The sequence below is a fragment of the Marmota marmota genome, unplaced genomic scaffold (genome assembly GCF_001458135.2).
Source record: "Marmota marmota marmota unplaced genomic scaffold, marMar, whole genome shotgun sequence".
In the NCBI taxonomy this organism is placed as follows: domain Eukaryota; kingdom Metazoa; phylum Chordata; class Mammalia; order Rodentia; family Sciuridae; genus Marmota; species Marmota marmota.
This window is the reverse complement of record NW_026000174.1, coordinates 58168831-58185659: the sequence shown is the minus strand read 5'-3', so window position 1 is coordinate 58185659 and position 16829 is coordinate 58168831. Positions and strand designations below refer to the sequence as shown.

At 36.9% G+C, this 16829-nt stretch overlaps 1 pseudogene; it reads right to left on the bottom strand.

Moving 5' to 3' along the window:
• Window positions 1–3915: 3915 nt before the first annotated feature.
• Window positions 3916–9329, bottom strand: LOC107135159 (annotated as a pseudogene).
• Window positions 9330–16829: the final 7500 nt, after the last annotated feature.

The following is a 16829-nucleotide window of genomic DNA, read 5'->3' as shown; positions in this document are numbered from 1 at the left end:
TGTGCCTAGGAGCAATTGTGCAATTAGTTCTACCTTTTAAAAACTATTCATTCTTAATATTATTAAGTCGGCAAAAGGTACATATTCTTTTCAAAATAGCATTCAGGTTTTGTTTAAGGAATCTGTGTACCAGATACTAACAGTTTTATCATCTCATACATAGTCTCATTAGATTTTTAAGGCATTATTTTCAATTGTGTTCCTATACTCCATGACAAATCAGCTAAAAGAGAAATCAGGAAGGCATCCTGTTTACCATAGCCTTAAAAAAAGAAAGAAAGAAAAGAAGAGAAAAGAGGGAATGAATCTAACAAATGAGGTGAAAGGCTTGTACAGTGAAAATTACAGAACACAAAAGAAAGAAATTGAGGAGACCTAAGAAGATAGAAAGACCTCCCATATTCTTGGATAGGCAGAACAAATATTGTCTATATGGACATATAACCAAAACCATGTTACATAATTAATGCAATTCCCATCAAAATTTCAATTATGTTCTTTATGGAAGTGGAAAAATCACCCATTAAATTTATCTGGAAAAACAAGAGGTGCAGAATAGCCAAAGCAATCTTTAGTAAAAATAAATAAATAAATAAATAAATGAAACAAAGCAGAAGGCATTGCAAACAGACCTAATATTATAATATAGAGCTATGGGAATAAAATCAGCAGCATGTATTGGAACCAAAACAGGGAAGAAAACAAATGGAACAGAATAGAAGACAAAGAGTTTAAAACACAAAAACTGCTGACTCATACTAGATAGAAGCCAATAACATACTATAGAAAAAAGATAACCTCTTTAACAAATGGTACAAGGAAAACTATAAATCCATATGTAGTGGAATGAAATTATACCCCTATCCCTCACCTTGCACAAATCTCAGCTCAGAGTTGATCAAATATTTAGGTATTAGAGCAGAAATACCCAATACTTCAGTATATTGAAACAGAAACTGACTTCCTTAATAACAGCGCCAAAACTAAAAAAAAAAAAATTCAATAAACAATAAATGGGATAGCATCAAACTCAGAATTTTCTTCACATCAAAGCAAACACTCAAGAATATGAAGAGAGAGCATAACAGAAGGGGAGACAATCTTTGTTACATACCCCTCAAATAGAGCATTAATTTTCAGGATATATAATTAATTCAAAAAACCTAACTCTAGACCAATACCAAACAATGTCATTAATAAATGGGCAAAGAAACTGAAGAGGCACTTCACAGAAGAAGAAATGCAAATGGTCAACAAATATGTGAAAAAGTGTTCAACATCTCTAGGAATTAGAGAAATGCAAATTAAAACTATGCTGAGATTTCATTCCACTGCAGGCAAAATTGCATTATCAAGAATACAAGTGGCAATGAATATTGGTGAGGATGTGAGGATAAGGCTACACTCATACATTGCTGGGATGAGTGCAAATTGGTGCAATCACTCTGGAAAGCAGTATGGAGGTGCCTCAAAAAACTAGGAATGAAATCACCACTTGACCCAGTTATCCCCCTCCTTGATAGGCACCCAAAGGATTTAAAAACATCATGTCACATTTATGTTTATAGCAGTCATTTTATAGTAGCTAACTTATGAAGCAAACCTATGTGTCCTTCAAGAGATGAACAGATAAAGAAAATTGGTAGATATACACAAATCTTACTCAGTGATAAACAAGAATCACTTTATGATATTTGCCATCAAATTGATAGATGTGGAGACTATTATGCTAAGTGAAGTAAGCCAGTCCCAAAAAACTAAAAATCAATTGTTTCCTCTGATAGGTGGAAGGTAACCCACAATAATGGGCATGGAAGTAAATGAGGGGAAGAACAGGAGTGCAATAGATTAGATAAAGGGGAATGGAGGGACTAGAGGGGGAATAAGAAAAGGAAAATAGTGAAAGGAATCTAAAATAGTTTTCCCAGGTACATATATGAAAACAATACAGTGAATCCCAGCAGCACGTATATCCATAAGAATGGAACTCTAACTAGAATAAGATATATTCCATGATTTTACAATTATAACAAAATGGATTCTGGGGCCATATATAACCAAAAATAACCAATAAAAAACATGATTTTTTTACAATAACAAGATAGTATTCTTAGTTTTAATTTTGTCAGTCATTGAAGTAAAAACAGTATAGTTCTGAATACTTGTAGAAATATATGTATAAATGTTAAGATGAGAGAGAAGAGTAAAATAATATTTGTTTTTTCCTCAAGGTATATGATATTTTACAGATAAAAATACAAATAATTTTGAAATAAAATGAAAAAGAGGAAAAATAGATAAAATTTTGCAATGTTCTTAAATTCAAAATAAAACAAAATTGCACTTTTTCATAATAACAAGATAAATGACATACTTAAGAAAATACTCTTTATAATAATATTGAATATACCCAATATCCAAAAAGGGCCAAGTACTCTAAACATAATTTTCAAAAATGTTTTAAGAGGATTTAACATAGACCTTACAAACTTGTACTATATTTATATATTGGACCTTACAAACTTGTACTATATTTATATATTGGAAAAAAATAATTATGTTTATTCTTATAAAATAAATCATATTCTGTTCAATTTGAATACAATGTAAACATCTCATCGTCATTATTATTATCATTATCCTCATCATGCTTTCCATTTTCATTTCTTTTGTACTTTGTGGTAACAGTTCAGTAATTTTTCTTCTATTCCTGATTAAGTTAAAGTATGTTTTATTTTGTTTTCCCATGAACAAGTGTAGGTTAATTTTGCTTATCGACTGACTATGCCATTGCTATGCCCAACATTATTATTGGTATTTCCTGTGAGGATATTTTTAAATGAGATTAACACTTTAATAAGTAATCTGAATGAAGCAGATCCTCAGTTAAATGCCTAGGTTTTACTAAAATAGCTACTCCTCTTCTGAGTAATCAGTTCTCTTCTGACTTGATGTCTTAGGACAAGGACACTGGATTTTTCTGTTCTACAGACTCAAACTTAGAAACTGGCTTCTCCTGGATCTCAGACCTTCTGAAACATGAGTTGGATCTGTGTCCTGGGCCTTTCAACACCCACTGGTGCTTGAGCATTAGCTTTCACGGCTTCCTTCGGCTGTAGATCTTGTTATCTGTCAAGTTTAATGAGGACATGAACTGATCTTTTAAGTTCCTCATATACACAGATTCTGATAGTACAAAAGATATAGGTTTACATGTAAACATTGCTGGTTCTGTTTATCTGTAAAAATTGATCAAACATATTTATTATGCAGATTGAAATAAATCTGTGAGGTCCCCTTATTATGCCAATGTAATAGGTCATTAATGAATTTAAATGTAATGGCAACCTTATATTCCTAGAATAAATACATGTTGGATTATATATATTTTTGAAATTTAATTGTGCACTCTATTATTAGTGTTTCCACAAATATATTTAGGTTATTGGCTATAAAACTAAACATTACCTCCAAATTAATACACCATTTGGCTTTGCTTAAATCACTGGTCATGGCTTCTTTATTTGTTACCCTTATAATTTTTTTTCTTGTATTTCAGGTATGTGATCTCAAGTTTCATGGAAACTGCAAGATACACTTAAGATTGCATATTCTATACACTAAGGGTACAAAGACCAGGAAATCCTGACCGTTGAATCAAATGTTCCTTAATACATTTCTAAGTGAACTGTGCACTGTGCGTATGCTTTTTTAGTGACTTTCATCCTATGGTTTTTGGAAAAAAGAGGGAACCCAAGTAATATTGACTCCTTTGTTTAAGCAACTGAGTGGGTACATAAGGCAATTTAATGATAAAATACATACAGAAGAGATGAGTTTATTGTTAGAATGTATGAACAAAGGTACAATTTCAAAACAATCATGTCATTTCCCACAAAACAGGGTACAAGTATTGTTAGAGGTAAGTATAAATTTTTATTGCACTCAGCATTATCTCAATGCATTTCATTGAACTCCAATATATTACACTGGAACTCAGACAACAAGGGATGCATAAAAGTAGTAGCTCTTATTTTTAATACCTATTTGCAGAAGTCAGTCAATAGTTCTCATAATAAAACCAAGGGTTATCATTGTACTTAATCTATTAAGGTGAAACAAAAAGTGATGCTTTATAAAACTGGTGGGTCAACACAGTGAGTTCTAAACATTTGAGTATGAATCTGGTAAAGGCACCTTTCATTTGTATTTGAACCACTCAAATATTAACCACAAGGTAAATTCAGGTTGTAGCACAAGAAATGAATTCTAAATATGGACTACTAGCTCCTCATTCTGACTTCTGTGGTGTTCAGTGGGGAAGTTTAGAAGCATATTACCTTCTGAAATTCTTCAGGAGAAATCTACAAAAGCAGCATATATGCAATGAAACAGAAATTTATAAAGTGCCCTAAACATTTAAGAGCATATTGTATTCAATATTGGATGGATGCAAGAGTATTTCATATTCAATAATGGTTGGAAGGTCATAGGTCATCACTAAAAACATGAGTATTTGCATAATCACACATAATCAAATATATGGTTCAAACAAGTTCCATCAAGAATATTTTTTTAAATTAAGTATGGTTAAGATATACAAAACATATTTATCTGAATTTTATTTGGAGAGAATGCAGTTTGGAATTGATCAGCCTCCTGACTGTCTCTTTCACATCTTTGTTCCTGAGGCTGTAGATGAGGGGATTCAGCATGGGGATCATGACTGAGTAAAGTGCAGTCTCCACTTTGACCAAGAGCCAGGAGTTTTTGTCATGGGGCACACAGTAGAGAAGGAGGATGACCCCATGGAAGATGGTGAGGGCCATCAGGTGAGAGGCACAGGTGAAGAAGGCTTTGCGGAGGCCACCCTTAGAAGGCATCCTGCTGACAGTGGCGATGATGAAGACATAGGAGGCAAGGGTGATCAGGATGCTACACATTTCACTGAATACAGAAATGATGAAACAGGCCATCTGACTGAAAGTAGCGTCAGAGCAGGACAAAGAGACGATGACAGAGTACTCACAGGCAAAATGATTCATGACGTTAGACCCACAAGTAGGACATTACTGCCAGAGAATATGTGAGTATCAATGAGCAGAGGACACCCCACATGTAAGATCCACCCACCAGGAGGGCACAGAGGTTGTGAGACATAGCAACTGTGTAGAGAAGGGGGTTACACACAGTCACAACCCTGTCGTAGGCCATCACTGCCAACATGAACATTTCTGTAAGCACACAAGAACAGCCAAAGAAAAGCTGTGTCAAACATCCACTGAAGGAGATACTTCTATCTTCCACAACCAAGATTTCTAACAACTTGGGTGTAATCATACTGGAGTAGCAAACATCTAGAAATGATAGGTGGCTGAGGAAAAAAGTACATGGGTGTATGAAGCTTGGGATTGATCCTTGTCACTATGATTATGCCCACGTTCCCCACCACAGTGACTGTGTAGATGGTGAGGAATAGCAGGAAGATAGGAGCCTGGAGCTGTGGGAATTCTGAGAACCCCCCCAGGATGAATTTAATTACAGTGCTCTGGTTTCTGACTTCATGTACCACGATTCTTCTTTAAAGAAAAAACATGAGGAAAGAAATAAAATTGGAGCAGCAGAACTTGACATGGTGTAATGGCAGAGACTTAGGTGATGTTCAGTGTGGCTCAGTGAGGAAGAGAGCTGTCAGTTTTTCTGTGGTGAGTCCTCTGCTTACCTTTGCATTCTTACTTGACCCATTACCTGGTCCTTGATAAAGAGGAAGTTACTGTTTTCTTCAGGACTGTACTTTTTTTATCTGAATAAAAAAGTTGTAGTGATCATCATTATTTTATGTATATAAATGTGTATAAGTGTATCTGAGGCATGGAAGGCTTCATGTGAAACTATATTATGACAAGCACGGATATATGTAGAAATGTCAGAAAATCATTGAGCTAATCATATATTTTACATGATCACATCACAGAATCCTTGGGAATAGAAAATATTTCTAAATGCAAATACAAAGAAAAGAATAAAAATTTGAGGGACAGATTATGCCTTATCAAACTTTTATAGGTCTTTATCAACATAATTAATTATTCCATGTTCAAGACATATTCTATTATCTTTTTCTTTTTTTTGTCCTTCCTTTTTTCTATTTCTTTTCATGTTTCTTTTTTTTTTGTTTTTTTAGTTGTTTGTTTACAGAGTCCTTGCATGTAATACCACTGAACTGCATCTCCAGTTGTTTTGGGGGATGGGGTCTCACTAATTTCCTTAGATTTTGGCCTAGCTCCTCTAGCTGTCCTAGAAGTGCAATTATCCTTCCTCCGCTTCCCAAGTATCTGGGATTGCAGGTGTGCCTTGACCTAACAAACCCTATTTTCAATTTATCATGAAGCATCTACTGAAGAGAACTTTTAAGTATATCATCAACCCTTCTACTGATAAATAGAGTCTTGCAGTTATATACAAAACTGTATAGTCATTTAGAAGGTTGACAATGCTAAATATTTACACTGATGTGCTGAGTGTGTATTTTGGAAATTTTCTTAAAAGTTTCACATGGATTATCTTCCATCTGTGCATTGTCTAGAACATATTATATGAATTACAAAGAAACAACCCATTATCAGCAGTTAAATAGAGTAATAAAAATAGTAATTTTTCATTCCAAGTATCCAAAATCCTTGCTTTATGAGGTCATTTTAGGAGTGCTGACCAAAGAGAACTAAAAGCATATGTAACACCAAATAATAAAAACATCCAATTTTTTAATCCACACAATGTCCAATTGAATAGAGAGATCAAAAAACTGTGATGTTAACACATCTGAGAACCGGGACAAAATTTTTTGCTAATGTGCTTCAAGTGACAGGATCTGTGAAACCTACCACTATAGTCAAATCCCAGAGCACTGCTGTACCTTGCAAACTTGACATGGTGCAATGGCAGACTTAGGTGAGCTGATGACCTCTGCAAACAGTCACACATAGGGTTACTGGTGAACCACAAACCCCATATTTATGCCCTTAGGATCTTGAAAAACTAGCCCTAGACATTTACTTTCTAAATTCTTTTTGTTTTCATATTCACATTGTTTTTTGAATTCCAGTGCCCATGTACTTCCACCATGCGACCAGCGCACTGGTTTCATTAAAGAGGTTCTTGGCATAAAAGTTAGCTAGTGAGATAGAAATAAACACACAGACTCAGTTACCTTTTTCTATGACCAGGTCCGAGATGGCTCTCCCTCTGACTCACACCTCGAACCACCTGGTAGGGCAGCAGGGGTTACTCAGGGCTAGCAGGAGAGAGAGCATGCCAGGGAGTGGCCTTTTATTGGGGAACAAGAAATTCAGGGGAGAATTCCATCCAATGAAGTTTGAGGAGGGCAGCACTCCAAGATCAGTGATTGGCCCCAGGGTCAGTGGTCAAATCACAACCCCACGCGGACAGGCTCTCGCACCAGGAGAGGGTCGGGAAAGCTCCGACACAGTTTAGCCAGAGTGCCTCACACCCAAACCCGGAGTTGCCCAATCACATGTGAGAATGGCTCCCCACATATTCACCCTTTCTTTTCTTAAAAATGAGGCAGCGGTTCACTCTTTGGAGTTTCTGTATTCTTGTTCCGAAGACTCGCCATCCTATAATTACAACACAAAAGAGAATTAACAGCAAAGAGAATAATCCAATAATGTACCAGGCCGAGTGTTTAAGAATATTTCAAGGGTTGAATCCATTCAACTCCTTCAATATTTGGTTAGCCAAAGAAGAAGGATCCGAAAAATCAGCTCTATTATTTTGAATGTCTTGGATATGGTGATGAAGTTCCAGAATATCCAAGCTATTATTACTATTTTGCCAAATATCTAACAAATGGTTTTTAACCTTCTCCCAATCCCAGAGAGAAGCATTGTACTTGGCAGCTGTAACACACACATATTTATAATTTGCATGGCATTTAAGCCTTTCTTTAAATTTTAAAGCTGAAAGTTCATTACCTATGTCTATAACAGTTGCCTCTAAGGCGTTTAATTTAGTTTCAATCCTCTCGTCAATATTTACTTGATTACACAGAGCCTTGGAAGTATTTTGAGCTAAATTATCAAGAAATTTTGCATGCTGAGTATTTTGAGACAATGTTAGAGACACAGAGACAGTGGAGGCAATAAAAGAGACTAGCGCCAAAACACCAACAATTATAATTCCAATAGCACATTTGGGTCTTGCTAGCTAGGCATGAATTTGCTGCAAGACTTGTAAACCAGTATCAGCATACCATGGCTCTGAAATTTTAGCAGGTAATAAAATAACAGAGGGCTGATGAAGTATCAGCACTCCTTTTCCTCCATTATACCTAATAATACAATTGGTTAGGTTACATTTGTTACAAGTAACAATATATCTGTCATCTATCCATTTAACTTTTACATTTCCAATAATTAAAACATAGGAGATTGGACACAGGCTCATAAGCCATAGCAAGATCCCTCCTTACAGTTCTTGCCAACACATTTTTGTAAAGGCTTGTCTGTAAAATGTAAGAATTCTGAGGCAGCAATTAAGCGCCAAACATCCTTTTGAATACCACCTTCACTATAAGTCAAAATATTACTAACAAATCCTGCAGGTGTCATAGCAGAATTGTTTCGTAATCGTCTCTTATCAATTTTTGGAGATGAGTCTAAAACATACCCACTATCTTTAGACACCTTGTGTTGTACAGGAAAAGTATTTATACAATCCATCCATCTAGGAAAGGTGCCAATCTCAATTGTAGAACTATTTGGACAGTGGGGTATCCGTGGAGGTTTTGTAGAAATGACAGGCTTGTTATGGGAAAGTCCCATCTTAATTATTGATCTAGTATAAGGTTTAAAGTCTCCATAAATAGAATTATTTGTCAGTCTAGGTCTACCAATCGCTGTCTTTTCCTCGAATGATACTTTCAGACAGCCAGAATGTTTATCGTGGGACCAACACAAAGGTAATTGGGCACTGTAGCCAGAATAATTAAATCTAGTCACATGATTGGGAGTAATATGAGTATCTGTAAATCCTCCCATCATGAATGAGTCATTAGTAAATACTGGAATAGATTCTTCAGTCCACACAGCTGGGTGTACCAGGGGTGGATCTGGGAAATATGTACAGTAAGTGTCTATCTGATTCCCCTTTACCTGACAGCCCAGCAGGGCAATTACTGTTGCTACCATCATCACTGGGGTCCTGTTCTTTCCTAGGAGTCGAAGTATTCGGGAAGCCTGTGTTGTTAGCTTCTTCACATCTTCCAATGAAATCAGCTTTTTGGCTGGGTCAATCTGGTTTTTCTTCATCTTTTTCTGATATCTCTTCCTTTTGGATAGGGGCTCCTCTGGATCGATCTTTAGTCACTTGAATCTGGGTTCTATTTCTTCCATGTCTGATAGCGTGTTCAGGAACCCAAATAGGATGAAAAGAACCTTCTGGAAACATACAAGCATGACCTCTGCCACACATAAGCACTGGGTCTGGGCCTTTCCATTGACTAGTCTGTAAATCTTTCCACAAAACTCTGCCTAAAGGGCCTGTTACTGAGGGAGACATTTGCCTCTCAGCAGCAGTGTGACCTTCTGTGTCACAGTTTAAAAAATTTAAAACAAACAAAGCATAATTGAGGCTATTTTGGGGAGTCATAACCCTATTCCCCCCCTTTAATTTTTGTAATTGAAGCTTAATAGATAAATGAGCTCGTTCCACAGTGGATTGACCTTGGGGGTTATAAGGAATTCCTGTTTTATGATTAATTTGAAACTCTTGGCAAAATTGTTGAAAAGAAGAGCTTATGTAAGCTGGAGCATTATCTGTTTTAATCTGAATAGGGAACCCTAACACAGAAAAATCTGCTAGGCAATGAGAAATTACATGTTTAGTATTTTCCTTAGTATGTGCTGTGGCAAAAATAAATCTGAAATAAGTGTTCACTATGACATGCACATAACATTGCTTACCAAATTGAGGAATATGAGTTACATCCATTTGCCATATTTGATTTGGTTTTAATCCACAGGGATTTACCCCTGATGGCAGAGATGGAGTGTGAATAACACACTTAGGGCATTAGCTTACAATTTGACGAGCTTGTTCTCTGGTAATATTAAATTTTTTACATAAGCTAGAAGCATTTTGATGATGTAAGGAATGGGAAGCTTGTGCACAGTCATATGAAGACATCTGTTGACAAAAAGTTACTAATTTATCAATTCTGTCATTACCTGAAACTAAGGGTCCTGGAAGATTAGTATGAGCTCCTGTGTGTTCTATGAAACGTGGGTACTTTCACATTAGCACTGCCTTCTGTAAATTATGAAATAATTCAAATAACTCTTGTGATGAAGTATACCCAATAACTGAAGTTTCAATATTTTTGGTAACTCTGACTGCATATAAGCTGTCAGAATAAATATTAATAGGCTCATTTGAAAAGTAATTTAAGGCACAAATCAGATCTTGAACTCTGCTCTTTGGGAAGAAGTATAAGAACTTTACATTACCTCTGTGTGAACATGACTATAAAAACCTGCTTTACCTGAGCTTGAACCATCAGTGAACACCGATAAAGCTTCATCTACAGGACGTGCAAGTACAATATTTGGAAAAATAAGTGAAATTAATGATGCAAATTGTATAATCTTATCATGAGGGTAATGGCTATCTATATGGCCAGGAAAATAAGCAAAGGCTATCTGCCATAAGCTAGAAGTTTGAAAAAGCCAATTAGTCTGTTGAACAGAAAATGGAATAATTATGATATTAGGCTCAGATCCAATTAATTGTAAAATCCTAGTTCTGCCATTAATTACTAATTGAGCTATGGAATCATGAAAAGGAATTAATGTTTTTTGAGGGGAGTGGGATAAATCCACTCAACAACTCCTAATCTTTGCCATATGGCTCCTGTTGGGGTACACTCAGTTGGAAATATTAATAAATACACTATTTCTTTAGGATCAACTCTAGTAAGCTGTGCATTTTTAATTGCATTTTCAACCTTTTTTAAAGCTATTTTAGCTTCTAAGGTTAGCTGACGTGGAGAGGTTGGAGAAGGATTCCCTTGTAATATCTTAAATAAAGGACTTAACTCAGAAGTAGTTAGTTTTAAGGATGGCCTCAACCAATTAATATCTCCTAATAGCTTTTGAAAATCATTAAGGGTATGTAACTCCTTAACTCTTATCTGAAGATTTTGAGGACGGATTGTACGTCCTTGAATTATCTGATCTAAATATTGAAAAGGAGGCACCTTTTGAATTTTTTGAGGAGCAATGCATAAACCCATTGCTGTAAGGAAGCCTTTAACTGAGTAAAAATTTCTGAAAGTACCTCTGGATTAGCATGAGCCAATAATATATCATCCATAAAATGAATAATACACACATCAGGAAAGCTATTTCTTATGGGATCTATCACCTGGTCGACATATTTTTGGCACAGGGTAGGACTATTATGCATTCCCTGGGGGAGTACTTTCCAGCAATATCTTTTGACAGGTTCCTTAAAATTAATTGCTGGGACAGTGAAAGCAAATCTTTCACAATCTCCAGGATGTAACCTTATAGAGAAAAAACAGTCTTTTAAATCTATTACCATCAAGCTATAGTCTAAAGGGTTGGCAGTGGGGGAGAGAAGTCCTGGCTGTAATGATCCCATAGGCCAAATTGCATGATTTATCGTCCTTAAATCCTGTAGCAATCTCCAATTTCCTGACTTTTTCTTAATAACAAAAAAATAGGTGTGTTCCAAGGACTAAGTGTTAGTTCTATATGACCAGCCTGAAGTTGTTCCTCAACTAACCTATGAATTATTTTAAGTTTTTCCCCTGAGATGGGCCACTGAGAAATCCATATAGGCTCCTCTGTGAACCAGGTGATTTTTTCAGCTGTCTTAGGGATCAGGGAAGTACTCAGGGCCCCTAGTAAAAATTTTGGCTTGGAGCATTTACTAATCTTTGTCGTGGAGACTGGTTTGTAAACAGATACTCTTCCTGAAGGGTCTCCTTATCATCTCCAGGAAAATACCTCTGATTAACTTCCTCAACTGACCTTATAGAATTTGGAGTAACTAATAACAATCCCATTTGGGCTAAAATATCCCTTCCCCATAGGTTAGCTGGGGGACATAAGGCTTAAAGACTTAACACATAAGGCTTAAAGACTCCACTGTTCCCATCAGAATCTTCCCAACGGAGAGAGTTGGCACTTTGAGCGGGCTGTGAAATCTGTCCTATTCCCTCTAGGTTAGCTGGTGCTACATGTAAGGGCCAATTCCTAGGCCAGATTGTACTAGAAAAGACCGAGATGTCAGCTCCTGTGTCTAGGATCCCTAGGAACCTTTTATTATTAATTTTAAGTTCTAATAAAGGGCACTCTTGTCGCACTAACTGCGACCAGTACACTCTGTCCGGCGGTTTAAAAACTGAATTTACTGGTAGGTGTCTCTCCGAATCACAGGGCAATAAAATTAATTGGGCAAATGTATCCTTTGGAGTGAGCCTTAGGGCATAATTGGACCTTAGAGTAACATTTAATTGTCCTTTAAAATTTGAATCTATCACACCAGGTATCACCTCAATGGCTCCCTTTAAATTATTACATCCCAAAATTAAACCTATAGTATTATCAGGAAGCGTCCCGAAAATCCTAGTAGGGATTTGTTTTGGCCCTGATTCAGGATTCAATTCAACTGTTGTTGAGGGTCCTAAGAAAACTGTCTGCGACTATGTTCCGGTAAAAATCGCAGGCCGTCCTGGTCGGTGCCAGTGACATCACACTATGCGACCTCTCCTCAAATTCCCTGTATTGTTGCTCGGCCCAGGGAGGGGCCGACCGAAAGTTTTTTGTCCTCCCTCTAGGAGGAAATGACGGCGAGAAGGCCGGCTGATCCGCGCCATCCTGATCCGCCACGTGGGATTGAGTCCTACAATATCTATTATCACCAGTAAATGGAGCCCTGAACTTAAAATTGCACATGCGACATTCGCGCGCAAAATGGTTATTTTTCCCGAAAACATAGTATCTCCCGCGGGGCTTTCGTACTAATTCTTGCGGCTTTAATGTTTCCTTTAGTGCCGCAGCTAGGGCTACTGTCTGCAAATGGGTAGAGTCTATCTCAGAACACAAACGGATAAACTCAGAAACTGTCCCTTTTTTACAGTGCGGCCTAAGAACGTCCTGACAATATTTATTTGCATTTTCAAATGCCAATTGCTTAACAATAAACTCGCATGCCCCCGGGTCCCTGATCAACCTGTTTGCAGTCTGGTACAATCGGGCTATGAAATCTGAGTACGGCTCACTCACACCCTGCCTGATTTTGGTAAGAACTAAATTGGATTGGTCTTTAGAGATTATCTGCTTCCAGGCACGTTTTGCACAATCAGTTATTTGATCATATACTACAAATTCATAATTTAACTGTCTTTCTAAATCAGCAAATTCACCTGTTCCTAAAAACGTTTCTACTGGAGTCTGTAAATTCTGTCTTCTATTTCCTTCTGCCTGTTCAGTACACAAATCAGTCCAATAAGAACGCCAAAGTAAGAAATCTCCACTCAAACAAGATCTAGCTAATGAAATCCAATCACTAGGAGGGAGGGGCTGCGAGCAGATATTATCTATTAGGCTCTGTACAAAAGGCGTATTCGGACCATACGTCTTGCATGCACTTTTTAGTTCCTTAATGGTTTTAAATGGGATTACAGCATAAACTCTAACTTTCTGATCTTGCTCATTAATCTGTTCAAAAACTGGAAAAAGTTGAAAACCGCTAGTATCTTCTCCAGCTTCCTGTGCTTTCTTAATACCTTGCTGGAACGGGGTAAGAAAAGTCATTGTTAATTCAGAGTACCTATTAAATTTTGTCCTTTTAGCAGGTAATGGCCGAATTCGAATAGCCTGGGCAGGCGGTGTTAAACGCAGCCTGTTAAAATTTCTCTGTAAGTCCTGAATTTCAACGTCTGATTCTTCTCTCTCAGACTGCGAGTCGTGGATAAAATCTGCACTGTTGCCATTTTGAAATTGGGTTTCTAAGCCATGTGGTGGAGAAGGACTCTGTGCCTCTCTAAGAATCTCTTCCGGATTTTCTTCCCCAGGAAGATCTTCTACCTCTTCTGGAGGACTTTCTAGGACTGCAGAGGTTTCTTCTCTATGATCTTCCTCTCTATAATCTCCCTGCAGGCTAGTCTGATCATGCAACTTTAAAGTCACATTCCTAACTTTCGGTTTAGACCCTAGAGCCTTTGTTTTTAAAAGGCTCAAGGGAAAGGGAATTAACTTAGCCTCAGGCGGATTTTCCATTTGAATAGACCTAATAGCTCTCTGAATGCCTTTTAATAGATCTTCATGGGGCCACAAACTCTGTCCCATATATTCAAAAAGACAAATTTCCAGAGCCGTCCAAGTTTTCTGAATGTTTTCTATACCTCCAGGTAATTCATTAGAAAGACAAACTTTTTGTTACTTCCTTCCTAGTTTCTCCCAAGTAAGTAAATTTGGGGACTCTTGTTCACAAAACCAAGGGCAATATTTGCCTACAATCTTTCAGAATTGTAATAACTGAGCTTTCTTTATCTGTTTTCCTTTCTGATTAATTATAGTGTCTAAAATAGTCAGATAGATTTCCTTATCCTTAGAAATTAAATTTCCCATTTTAATTAATTTAATGTCTCTTTCCTTCAATATCTCCAGTTACTTTTGTGACCCTAAATTGTCACCAATTTCTTTATCTTTATCTTTATAGCGCTCTCCCACTCAATCTAGCTAATCTAGAATGCCCCCCTTGTGGGCGCCAAATTCTACCATGCGACCAGCGCACTGGTTTCATTAAAGAGGTTCTTGGCATAAAAGTTAGCTAGTGAGATCAAAATAAACACACAGACTCAGTTACATTTTTCTATGACCAGGTCCGAGATGGCTCTCCCTCTGACTCACACCTCGAACCACCGGGTAGGGAAACAGGGATTACTCAGGGCTAGCAGGAGAGAGAGAGAGAGCATGCCAAGGAGTGGCCTTTTATTGGGGAACAAGAAATTCAGGGGAGAATTCCATCCACTGAAGGTTGAGGGGGGCAGCACTCCAAGGTCAGGGTCAGTGATTGGCCCCAGGGTCAGTGGTCAAGTCACACCCCCATGCGGACAGGCTCTCGCACCAGGAGAGGGTCAGGAAAGCTCAGAGCACCTCACACCCAAACCGGGAGTTGCCCAATCATGTGTGAGAATGGCTCCCAACAATGGACTCCTCCCCCAGTGCTTAGATAATGCTTACTTTGCATTGCTCCCCAACCACTGCCTGGTGATTTTTGCCTTTGCTTATCCTTTCAGATGCTCAGGTTGGGGCTATTGTAAAATCAGGCACGGTTAATGAAAAATGAGGAAACATCAAGCTGTCTCTCATTCTTCACTCCTACTCTTGCCAGCAGGCATTTCAACAGAACATTGCTTGCTATCTAATAAAAACTACTCTCCAACTAACTCTTGAATACAATCATTGAAGTTTTTGACTCCACTGTCTTTCAAAGTGCATAAATGGAAGCTATGAATTTTGATGACATTTCCTTAATACCTCAACAAGCAATTCTGTCCATCCATACAGGTATCTTAAAATTGCATAGTCTGAAAATGTTTATTTCTTCTAATCCATTGCATTGACTCCATTCCTCCACTTGTGTTTTAACCTTGTTTTATCACAATTTCCCTGTATATCTCTTTCACGAATATGTCTATGGTTATCCAAATGTGAGTTTTTCTCATGCTATATATTCTTTGCACTTAAATTACCAGAAAATTTATGAAAGCATAAGAGATTTGCTATTTTATGTTTGCATTCAGGTGTGCTCTCTATTTTACTAAATTCAATAAATTTAATGAAAACAAAAACTTACTTTTGACAGTTCACTTAAATCCTCTAGTGTGACATAGAATTCAGAACAAAGTTTCAAACTCAGTCAAATTATCCTAGGAGTCATGAAAACAGAATTTAGTATATTGAATATGCACCATTCACTGAACTAAGGAGACATTCCTCTATCTCAGACCCCACAGATTTTTTTTTCTCAATTTCTGGATTTCAAAACACCTCTTGGAAGAATGCAAAGATTCCCAACATTGAAACAACTCACCAAAGGACATATTCTCCTGATATGCATTTTTAATTGTGTACTTCCTTGCCATTATGCACACACTTCATGCACATTCTCCCTCATGATTAAAATGTTCTTATACATTTCACATCCCTTTCAAGGCAGTGACTCTTCCAAAACAGAATTCAATAAAGGAGGGAGTTAATATTGTTTCAACTGTCAACAGCATAATGATGCTCTGAGGAAGTTATAGCTCATGAACATATATCCCATGATAATGCTCTTTGTTTTACATATAGCTGTTTAACACTAGAGACACAGACCCTGCAGAATCCTGATTATTTTGAAGAAGTATAAACAACAGAGAAAATCACTCTTCTGTTACTTGGAGTAGAGTTTCTTCTAAATTGGCAATATATTGATAGACATGTCTTAAAAATACCTGACTTCTATATGGAGGTTCACTCTGAAAATCACAAAAACATCAATGAAAGAACAAGACCATATTTATTTCAATCACGCCAATGTTATTATATGCTGTAAGCATTTTTTGTCTTGTTTGATTTGTTTGCATAACATTCTGCAAAATCATAGATAAAGTTTGTTCAAAATAAAGATGTCAAATAGTCTGAGTGATGAAATAATGAAAAGATTGATATGATTTTATATTTTTTTTCATGTACCAACCTAGGTACATGTATTTAGACAGAACTCTACTCTAC